Genomic DNA, 12068 nt, shown 5'->3' with positions numbered 1-12068 from the left:
AACATGGAAAGGGATTTGGTGATCTAAGCAAATCCCAGAGACTTTGAAATAGTTCTCTTGTTTCCAATGTCAAGTACTTTACTCCAATATACTCAGTAAGTCCAAAATGTAATACTTTACTCCAGTATACTCAGTTAAGTCCACAAAGGGTGTCCCAGTGTCCCTGAGAAGAATCAATATGGATAACACAATTATTTTTAAATTTCAATAGTTTATGCTGATTATTATGGCATGGAAAAATTCTCCTTTGTGTTAGGGTTCATAGGTAGTTATGTTTATAATTTAGATTGCCTGAGATATAAATTGCTATGGAATGTGTCTCCTGGTTACCTTAGAGATTGCTTTTCTTAAGTAGAAAGTGGCAATTATGGTCTGAAGGGGCCGTCAAAAATAGTATCTGTTTTTGAACTCCAGGAAGATAAAAAGGTGGAGAGCTTTTCAGGGATCACCAGATGTGGCTGTGCCGATGTTACATGGTCCCATATGACTCAATACACTGTTTCTTGGGGGAATAACTTATAATTCCACTATTATTATCATATCCTGGAACACTAGTAAACCTGGAGTTTTTGATTTAAATATTATAGAATTAAGTGCTATGTAAGAAAACAGACCTACAGGTAAATAGACGGTAAAATGCTTAGTAACTGCAGTCTTTAATTGCATAGTATATAATCACCTCTGTGGTTGTTATAGGCCAAACAATACTAGACGGTGAGGTGTACGTTAAGAACAAACTGTGTTATTTTAAGTCCTGAAGCTCAGAATGCACTCAGCAAGGAAAGAGGTTCATACGCTATTCATTGTCAGAGTAAGCAAAGAATATATTCCTGTTCCCTGAAGATTCAGCCTTTTACAATGGGAAATGCTGTAAATATGGTGCTTTTGTAAATCTAGTGTAGTAACAATTCTACAGCTATTTTAACAGCTATTTTACATTTTCTTTAGTAAGATCAAACTAACATGTTTTTCTTTCTCTAATGTAATTTAAATTATGGTTCCAAGTTGGGATTTCAGGGCTGTTCCCGATACTAGTTTTTATGATGATACCTCCTTGGCAGACAAACTTTAAGGTGGTCCCCAGGGTCCCTTCCTCCTGGTCTGTGCTCTTGTATAATCCTGTCCTCCTGAGGGTGGACAGGACCTGTAACCAACAGAATTTGGCAAAGGTGATAGATAGGATTTCACGCCCCTGATTATGCTATATTATATAAAACTCCATCCTGTTATCAGTCAGGTGCTAGAGGCTCTCCTTCTCCCTTCCTGGCTTTAAAGAAGCAAGGTGTCATGTTGTGAGAGGGTTTCTGGAGAAACCCAGACGCAGTGAACTTCAGGCAGCCACTAGGAGCAGAGAGAAGCCTCCAGTCAACAAGTAACAAGAAGCTAGAGCCCTCATTTTTAACATTCACAAGGAAATAAATTCTGCCAACAATCTGAGTGAACTTGGAAGTAAACCCATTGCCAGTTGAGCCTCCAAATGAGAACTATGCCCTGGATGACATATTGACTGCATCCTTGCAGAGAAGCCTGCTAAGTCATGTCTGTATCTACCCATAGAGACTGTGAGATAATAAATTGTGTTGTTTTAGGCCACTGAGTGTGTGGTAATTTGTTACACAGCATAGAAAACTGATATACTTGTTCCATACACACTGGGTGAGTACCATGAGCCAAGTGTTATTTACAGTATTTGAGAAGACTACAAAAGAGATAAATTCATACACTCAAGGGAAGTTATGGCAGGTGATTTCTAATATGTGTGGCTAAAAAAAATCAAACAGGTTAAGATGGTTTCCTTTCACACACAGACATAGGGAAACTATATACAAATGAATGTTCTACTTTAAGTGGAAATGAGAACAAAGAAGACTTATATAATAGTATTGAAATTTTTTATCAAGCTGTCAATTAAAGTTTGATGCCACTTGTACGTATTTTGCCTTTATACAATCCAGGATAAGGAATCACCATTATCTGTGAGGGTATATATCCTTGCCATTGTATCTTATATGACCAGGTAGAAGAGAAAAACTTCACAAAATTTCATAAAACTCAGCAATTCTAAAAGAAAATCTGCGACTTGTCTTTGCTCTAACTTTCTTTGAATGATTGAAATTTTAGTATGTATGCTGCTGAATGGAGCACTATGACTTGCCTTTGCATTCACAATTCACTAGGCCACTTTGCAAACATCTATATCAAATCTATATCATAGAGTTGGTCACTGTCTCAGATTAAGTTTCCAGTAAAGTTTCTTGAGTATCTGAATGTCTTGGATGAAACAGATAAACACAACTAATCACACCAACAGGGAAAGAAATAAAGAAAGTTAAAGAGAGGGAACCAGATAGTACAAATGTTAATTTCTAAAAAAAAAAAAAAACTTTACACAATGATATTTGAAAACTCTTGCCAGTTCTTTCTTTGTTTTCAATTCCTGAGAGTATAGAGACTTCACATCAAAGTAACAAAAGAGTGACTAAACTCTTTGACATCTTATGAAGACGTTCTGCAACAACAATTTATATATGGGGCCACTGACACTAGAATTAATCTTGAAAACCACTTTCAAGGTGATGGAGGAAATAAATGCACCATGGGAATACCCTGTGGTACTGCACCATCATTGCTGTGTTCTACCAAAGATCACTGATGATAGAAAGAAGCAATCACTCACAAGACAGAATTAATAACAGTCTTCAAAAACTGAAGATTCCTTACTCACTTCTATGGTAAAAGTCCATGAGTAATGAATGATGGAAGGTTTTTTCCTGCCCTAAAACACATAAGCTACATGCCTCCATCTCTTCCTTTCCCTGTTGCATTTTAGGCAGCATTGGAGGCCAGTTAATTCACTCTCCTGAAATAGCCCTTTTGGATGTTGATTTTTTCCCCCCAGATATAAGCATGTGACTCTAAAAGAATATAAAAAATCCAAGTATTGCTTGGTTACAAATGTATGGGCATTGCAGACAAGACCATCTCTGCCCTAAGCCAGACAGCCAAAGTAGCATCAAAATTCAGGGAATATCCAGGTGTAACAGGCCCTGGGAGGTGTCGACTCTGCTTTTCATAGTGGTGGTGAAGGTGTCATTGTCAGCATTACTTCCATTACTCTGGTCCCATCAATTCAACTCTTCCTTCCTTTCACAAAAGGGCACTGTAGGCAGTCTAGTGGTCTCAAAGTATCAAGGTGCAAGCCAGGGTTCCCGGGTAACATAATCCCTGTTAGGTGCATCTTGCAATTTAACCAGACTCACTATGATACTGCACTCTTGAACTCCTCTTGGCTGCTACATTTTTGCCCTCTTGATGCCTTCTGATCCTCATCATCAGTAGTTGTTGCAGACAATGAACATTATTCTGTATCAAGTAAATTGTAAGCTCTGTGTAAGTCTCACAGGGGTACAATAACGCTCCTTGGCAATAAAGAGGTAGTCACATAAAATAAACAACTGTTCTGTCCATTGTTATTACCTTATTTCATCCTGGAAGCATTTACTTGAGTTTTGTGAATGAAGTTGATATTGTAAATAAAACTCCCCCATGATCCCAAGATTATACTTAGTTCTCACAGTCTAGAAGAAAACATGTTTCTGTTGTACATGACTCCAAATGCTTCTTAATAATAACATCCCTGTTTCCAAACCTGCTCTGAAAAAATACCATCTAATAGCTCTCCTTCTCCCTCTGAACTTTTCTATGCATTAAATCCAGTCTTACAAAAGAATAAAGGATATCTATGCAACTACTCAGAATGAGTAAGATCACAATCAATCCAAAAGAAAGCATTGTACTAGTCCAGAAATCCCTTAGCAGGAAAACACCAAAGAGGAAATAAGTGTGTTTATCTATGGGAATAACAATACAGTTGCCTAGCAATCAAATTAACTTCACTGTCATCTTTATCAAGCAGCATGCTTACACTGGGGACAATTCAAGGAAAGAGAAATCTGTATTATGATATCAGCACAATGAAACTGTATTTCTAAACACAGTCAGATTCTCATTTAGAAAACAAGACGGTGACTACTTAAAACACAGTGATTAGATCAGTGTAGATGATTTAAAGTTTAAAAATGTCATAACACATTTAAGGCTCAATCACTTCAAATTTTTTCCAAAATTACTTTCTCAACATTATGTATTCTAAAAATTGTATAATATAGACTATTTCATCAAAAAAGGAGAGCATATTACAGTGTGTGTACACGTGTGTAAGTGTGTATGTGAAGGAGTAACAAGAATTATTTGTTGATTTTGTTTAACAGGTTAGGATAATTTGTTTAACAAAATAATAAAACAAGTTTATTTTAATAAAGTTATTTAGAAATATAACTATTTTCAAAATTAATTAACTAATCATACAGGAGCCTCATTTTAATTTTTTCTAACAGTTCTTTTTTCCTTCAAATTCAAGAGGCTGGTGTCTCAAAGTATTCAATGTGCATTTGGTTATAATAATGATCCTCTTCCCCGACTTCAGCAAGTATATTTAGACCAACTCAGATGAACCATACACTTGACACCATCAGCAGAAAACCAGGGGAAGAAAAGAGAATCCTTGGGGTTTTATTAAAAAGAGGAACACCAATAAGAGGAAAGACATATAGGACCTGGACTTCTTTCTGCTAAATTATCAGAGGAATGCAGATAAATTGGATCTTAATGGTATAACCATGAGGACTTGAGGTTGACTCTGATGTCTACTGGCCAAGTAGAAAGTGTCTTTTTTAATGCTTATTAATGTCTTCTCAGAAAGTTTGTCCAAGGCACAACACCCAGTTAGTGAGCAGTCCTCATCCTTTTTGGGAGCTAGTCATCATTTTGCCTCCCTTCTTCTTTTCTAAATATTAAATATTCTCTCTATACCAATGTGGACAAAATCATTGTGATAACACTTATACAAATATGAGTATTGAAAATATTATATTTCACTAAGGAAGGTAGGAGGGTGTTTTGCAATGTACATGAGCAAAATGTGGGAAGAGTTCTGGGTCCCAATTCCAGTTCCTTCCCTTTTCTAGCTAGGTGACCTCAGTCATGTTATTTGGCTTTTCTGAGAATCATCAGAAGGGGACAATCACATTTTCTTCACATGAAAGATCTTAAGATCATATGAGGGCATGTTTGTAAAACCACCTATCCTAGCACTACTAAAATAGGGGAGAGATTCCTAGTTTTCTTCCTTTGAGGAATGTAAAGCACCAGAAAACAGGTAGAGAATTTGATGAGGCTGAAGGACTTTCCCAGCACTCCAGATATAGAACCATGAAGATGATAACTAAAGCTTAAGATAGACTGATAGATTGATGTACCCCCAAAATAACTTTAAAGTTAAATCACAAGTACAAACACCGGCAACAATCCTTGCAAAATCATTTGTGTGACTCGTGGGATTTTGGATGGGAACCTCTAGGGAGCTAGAACCCAAGTGTCACCAGTTATGTCATCTACTAATGTTGGCCAAGTTCCAAATACTTTCAGATTGGTCAGCTGTTTAAATGTCATAGGAATCTTGTGAGTAGACAGTATTATCTTCATTTTGAACATTAAGACTTTGAGGCCTAGGTGACTAAGTGGATCTTAATGATGGTGCTGAGATTTTACCCAGTATTTTGGAGTCCGAATCAACAGGCACTTTCTACTTTATCACCATCAAACTCTGCTCTATGGTTAGGAGAAATAATGGATGGCAGACTGTTAGTAATAGCTTTATACACAACAGACCACAAATAACCACAATATTTTCCCCAAGATACTTTAACTGTTAGGAAGAAAGGTACCTTTTATTGTGATGATAAGTAATTAACACATAAGAGCTACCCAAAAACCAATGGACAACAAAAACAATCATAAACTTAAAGTCACACTTCCCTATTAAAATGTTGTAGAAATGCTGCTAAAAATGAATTTTTACTTATTTGTACCTTTATGTCAGTAAAAGCAAGATTACCTTTCTGAATCTTTATGATTTATGCTTGGGATAGAAAAATTTTCAATTCTACAAGTTTCCTTAGTAAATCAGTACATTAAAATAGAGATCAGCACCAGTTTTAACTTTCCCTTTGCCTGCAAATAGCAATTACAGGGTAACCATAGGGTAAATCTATGGCTTTATGTTCCTGAATGCAGAAGTAATTTGAACTGTTCTGACTGTAAATTTGAATTGTTTAACATATGCTTTCTGTAGATTAGAAATACATTTTAATAACTTATTTCACCTCTTTAAATGCATGATTTTCCCTTCTTTAGAAGTCAAATGATTTCAAGAGTAGAGCAGGCTTAGAACACTTATGAGAAAACTTGAAACAAATCAAGAAACATTTTCCTCATTTAAACATGGCTTAAATTGAGCACAAGCAAGATTCTCAGAAACATCAAATAATTATACAATGACTAGATTTTGTTCATCTTCAATGAAATAGATAAAAATATTCAGTGTTTCTATTTTTTAAACCACTCAAGTTATACTTTCAACCAACTAAACTGTCAAGCAAGCTAAGCAACAAAAATTAAAAAACGGAACTTTTCCCATCTTTTATCACTTACTCTTTTCTTCCTTTTTCTCAAATACAAGCTATTACATACCGTCTCTACCTCACTTTAGTTTCCAGTCTCCACTCTATTCTTAATTCATTCTGCCTCTATTTCCTTTCTTCCAAATGTTGACAATGAGGCATATGTAATCTATTTGTTTACTCTTTATTCTTATGGTGATCTGCTTCCTTCTTTGCTATTATTTTCAATTCTTCCAGTATTCATTTTCTTTCCTTGTGACCATTATTCCAACTGTGTGCCTTTCTACTGCATTACCCTCCAACCCATCATCCTAACACATTTCATTCCAATTCAGGGGTTGGGGGTTTTATTTCATATTACCCAAACTCTCTGGTACTGAGTCATGGTTCTACACGAGGTAGGTCAAGCGAATAAACTCAACCACTCACTCAGCTATTCTACTGATAGGCAAGAAGTAAGAACAAGACAACTACAGCAATATATATTTTGTGAGGAAAAGAACCTTATAAAAATTCACTCTAAGGATTCATACTCATTCTTGAACATAAAAACATGCCCATTACTTTGGGCTTGGAATTCATTCCATCTGTAGTGGCTTTATGTCTGCTTACCATGTACAGAAAATTCACCTAGGTTTTTAAAGCCTCCAAATAATCTGTAAGTGTGGAAGTTCACTTTTATTCCTCAGCTCCATAATAAAATTGCTAACACTCTTCTAGGTAGCTACAACTTACAGCAGTAAAGAAATACTATTAAGTAATAAAACAGGAAGTTTGAGAAACAGACCAAAAACTAGAATGCTTTAAATCTTACTTGTTCTTTAGATCCCACGGGTGTTCGGGTGTTCACCAGACGTCTCCCTAAACAAAAACAAAATGTGACAACAATTAAAATGTTGTGAAAACGATGCTATTAAAACACTGCTCATTTAGTGATGCATTTTTATATTACTTAGCTAGTGGAAAATGTCAAATTCCAAAAAGAAATGAAATTAGTTGTATTTTGGCATTTTCCTTCAACTCAGTGTTGTAAAGAGCAATTTAAAATGAACCTTTTTAAGTAACAAGAGGCAAAACATGCTATCATTATTCTAGGAAGAGAAATTATAGTTTTCAAATATTAATTATACAATATAATCAAACTTGTATATAATCTGAAATAAATAACACATATAATCATCAAATATTAAATTAAAAATAATCTATTAGCAAGGTCTATGAAAAATTCTTACAAAATGGAATATTCTTTGCATTGTAAGGATTCCTTGCATTATTAAGACTTAGATCTTCAGTAAACACACAAAGCACACTCAGTTGCTTTAACTAACATCACAGGGTCCCTAGAAAGACAGGATCTCCCAAACCATAATGTTAATGTTAATATCAAAAAAAGAAAAACAAATCTAGATTTTAAAATTGGGCCCAAAAAAGGCTTATTATTATTTTAACTGAAAAAGAAGTTTACTATTAATATAATTTATTAGGGTTGAAAAAGATACAAGTCCATGAAAGAGTTACAGTATTTCAGAAGTTTCATAAGCCCTTCTAAAAACTGGACAACTATGATGGCATTTTCCCAATAATTTTCATTAAACCTGCTCATCCTGTATTTTGTTTGTTAGTTTGCTTTTTGTCTTTTTGTAAGAGTGGAACCAGAGAAATCACTTTGGACTCTGTGAGTAGCTTAGGCAAGTAGATGTATTACTCCATTTCTGTAAATTTCTGGAAAATGCCAGCTGATCTTGAATGGCATAAAGCAGATTAGCGGTAACCTGTGGACACAGGTGGGAAAAAGAGGAGGGAAGCATTAAAAAGGCCATAAATAAGCTTTTGAAGTTGATGGGTATGTTTGTTATCTTGATTGTGGTGATGGCTTTACAGATGTGTACCTATGTCAAAATTCATCAAATTGCATGGTTTAACATGTACAGTATTTCATACATCAGCTATTGCTTAATAAATCTCTGAAAAAACAAGTGGAAGCATGTGAAACATACATATTTAATCTAGGACATGACCTGCATGGTTAGCCTACTGAAAAATTAATAGAGGTTGTTATTGTTGCAATGTTTGTTTTAAAAGATTATTTGGCTGCTGTGTAATGACACCAGGTTGGGGAAATGGTGGTTGGAAGAGCAGATAAAGCTCTGTAAGGAGGTTTGGATTTCCACATTGTTAGTGGAGGTAAAAGGTAGGAACTGATTCATGATAGTTAGCAGTTACAAAGAAAGAGCTTCCTGAGGCACTGGATGTGAAGGTAGGGCAAGGTAAGGAACAAAGGATGATGGTAAGGTTTCTGGCTCAAGCAACTGGATGTATGGTGCTGCCATTTCCTGAGATAGTGAAGATTGAAAACATATTAATATTTGAGGAGAAGAGAAGAGTTCCATCTTGGATAAATTATTTCTGAAGTGCCCATGGAGATGACCAAATGGAAATACTACATTGAGCAAAAGTTTCCAGAACTCAGAGGAAAGTCTGATCTACATAAGAAATTTTGAGAATTTCCAGCATATAGATGAGAGAGGATGGATGCCATGAAATGGAGGCAGTGTCACTGAACAGAAATAGAGAAAGACACTGAGAGTCAGGGTGCTAGATGGCTTACCTACTTGGATGTTTACATCTCTCCTCCCAGCTCCAAATAACCCCAACAAGGGTGAAAAGGAATCCTATGAACTAGAAGCTAATTTTAATTATTTCTTAAGTTCCTTAGAGGCTACTTTCTAATTTTTATGTTCAAAATTCCGTAATATAGATAGGAAATAAAAATATAATATTTTAGTAAAATAACCAAATCTGCCTCCAGTTCCATCTTTAAATTATCTTTAAAGGCTCTTGGATGTTTAATTGTTAATTTAATACATATTTATAATTTCCTCAGCAGAAGTCCATCTCTTAAATAATCATGATGTATCTTTTATTATATACACATTTTAAAAAATCAGATTAGAAGTCAAGAATAGAGCTTTGCTAAAATTCTCAAAAAGAAGTCTAAATAATTTGCAGAACATTCTTTTTGCAACATGTGCATGGAATGTTGAAAAAGCTGTGGTAAGATTTGTTGTGATATGAAAGCTGTGATGAAGGGCGCTGGAAACTCCATACTGTGATGCTCTGTGGTCAGGAGCTCTTACATATTCATGGAGACCACTCATTGAAATAGAGGAAACAATTTTGGAATTATGTTTATTATTACAGAAGGTAAAAAGGTAACAAGAATTTCATGTCTGGTATAAATGGTGTTCTTCAAAGTATTGCTCAGTTTGAGAATCACGATCTACAGTATGTTTCGTTTTGTTAGTTTCTATTTGCTTTGAGCACTGCTGGGATGCTGAGGAGTCTTGTAACCTTGAGAGATTTTTTTTTTTCATCTGTAAAATGGAAATAATACAAACACTTTCCAAGGGTTTTAGTGAGAATAAATGGGATAAAGTACACAAAAATTCTTTGAATAGTGCAATGTATCATGGGCTGCAACTACAACAATAATAATGAGACATCATAGATAATAGGATATTCAGGGAATTTATTATTCAGGGAATATTTAGGGAATTCAATTTGTGTACCGTATTTAATTTCATTTATAATTTTCCAAGCCATTAATAAGGCCTAGAAGGAAATAACATCAACTCTTCAGTTATTGATGAAAGAGAATAAATGAAAGAAACACACATTTTTAAAAATACTTTGTACACTCTGCTGACTGGTAATTTTTGGCATACACATTAAAAACAAAAGGTCTAATACCTACTCATTGTGCATTGCTTGGGTTGAAATCCAATTCTGAAATATGGTTCTTCCATCTCTCCCATTCCCCTACTTATACTTAATTGCTTTTATAATTTTATGGTTTATTTTTCTTCTTTTCTCTACTCCTTGTGATATTGCTCATTTTTCATTATCTCATTTTTGATTGAGATTATATCATCAATTGTAATTTTACAATCATTTAGTTTTTATTTTACTTTTTATAAAAATCATATTTCCTTTTTATAGAAATATATAATATTCATTGTTGAAATTTATTAAAATATATTGAAGAAAAAATAAAATAAAAATAATTCATAATCCTATCACCACAGATAAATGCTATGGACTTTTTGATATATAGCCAAATGGTTTCTTTTCTATGCACTGATATATGTTTTAGAAGTTCAGTAATGGCATCATGTTACTCCTATTTTTTACTTACTATTCTATGAATATTTTTAAATGAGATGAATTATTTTCCTATAACATTTTAAGGTATTGCATAAAGAGTTATTTAAAATTTTAATTTTATGTATGAAACATAATTTGTTAAACCCATTGAAAGGCTATTGTCAGTTCTTTTTTTCTTTATAAGCAGTTTTGTGAAAAACATCCTTAAGGCTACATATTTGCATAAATTATGATTATTTCCTGAGGACAAATTGCTGGACTCAGTCAAGCCTGCACACCAAATTATAAAAATTATACTACCTATTGCCAAATTGCACTCCAAAAAGATTACAACATTCAACACTCCTACAAGCAAGATATGAAAGTGACTCCTTTCTCACACTGCAGCTAATAATAGATAATGACATTTTAAATTTTTACATTTTTGCCAATTTGATAAACAAAATTGAATCTTTCATTGTTTTAATATATTTTTTTGGTTACCACTTGGGTTGAAAATTTTTGTTTTTTATTTACATTTTTTAGTTTCTGAAATGCTCAAGTATTTTGCAGAGCTATCTATGTCTTTGGTATAGTCACTTGCAATAACTTCTTATATATTAAGGCTATTCACTATAAACATAAAAATTTTGATTAAGAACACTAATGATAACTTTAACATTTCCAGAATTAACATATGTAAAGATTCATCTTAAGACCCCCCAAAAATTAAACAACTTTTTAGTTAACTGAGATGCAAAAGTGATCACAGGAAGATAAATGAATTTGTCAGTTCCCCTTACAAAATTTTTGGATTATTTACATCAACAGATTTTTATTCACTATTATGTCTATATTTTACTTTCTCTTAAAACTTTGTGAACACCATGTTTTTTTTCTTTATTACCCCCAAAGAGTAAGCTGGTTGAACTAAATTTCTCTTGATATATTACCCTAAGAGGGAGGATTTACCGGTGTAGCTAAGGTTAAGACAGGAACCAACTTGAACTACCGTCTTTTTGTAAGGTTTTTCTGTGCTCAGCCATGGCTTTAATATTTATCCTGGTGTTGCTGGTCATTACATAGGTGAGCAGCTAATCACAAATGTAATCTTAAGGGGATTCATGAGCAGATGTGTACTCCTATGCCTACTGCTCTAGACTCTGACTTAGGAATAGTTATTCCATGGTAAAAATTAGAATAGGAACTCATATAGCTTCAAAGAGTGAAACTAGTTTATGGTCACTAGTAGTTAGCAAATAAGTGTGCTGTACCAATAACAAGAACTAAAATATCTTACATAACTGTTGTGCATTATAATTTGTTCACTATCTCACATGACTCTCGAAATAACTTGGCATCCTGGCAAAATCTCTCAAAAGTCAGTCTCATTTTTAATAAAAC

At 34.0% G+C, this 12068-nt stretch overlaps 1 protein-coding gene across 4 annotated transcripts in view; it reads right to left on the bottom strand.

Annotated features, from left to right (window-relative positions):
• The window catches only part of PTPRD (protein tyrosine phosphatase receptor type D), a 1875536-nt gene that overhangs the window by 595172 nt on the left and 1268296 nt on the right, over positions 1–12068 (bottom strand). For all 4 annotated transcript variants that reach the window (XM_074361573.1, XM_074361575.1, XM_074361574.1 and 1 more), the window contains one exon: positions 7336–7382. The gene's annotated coding sequence lies outside the window, so the exon portion shown is untranslated. The remainder of the gene's footprint in view (positions 1–7335; positions 7383–12068) is intronic.

Source organism: Camelus bactrianus, chromosome 4 (assembly GCF_048773025.1).
Source record: "Camelus bactrianus isolate YW-2024 breed Bactrian camel chromosome 4, ASM4877302v1, whole genome shotgun sequence".
Classification (NCBI taxonomy): domain Eukaryota; kingdom Metazoa; phylum Chordata; class Mammalia; order Artiodactyla; family Camelidae; genus Camelus; species Camelus bactrianus.
Note: the sequence above shows the minus strand (reverse complement) of the source record. Positions and strands in the feature narration are given on the sequence as shown.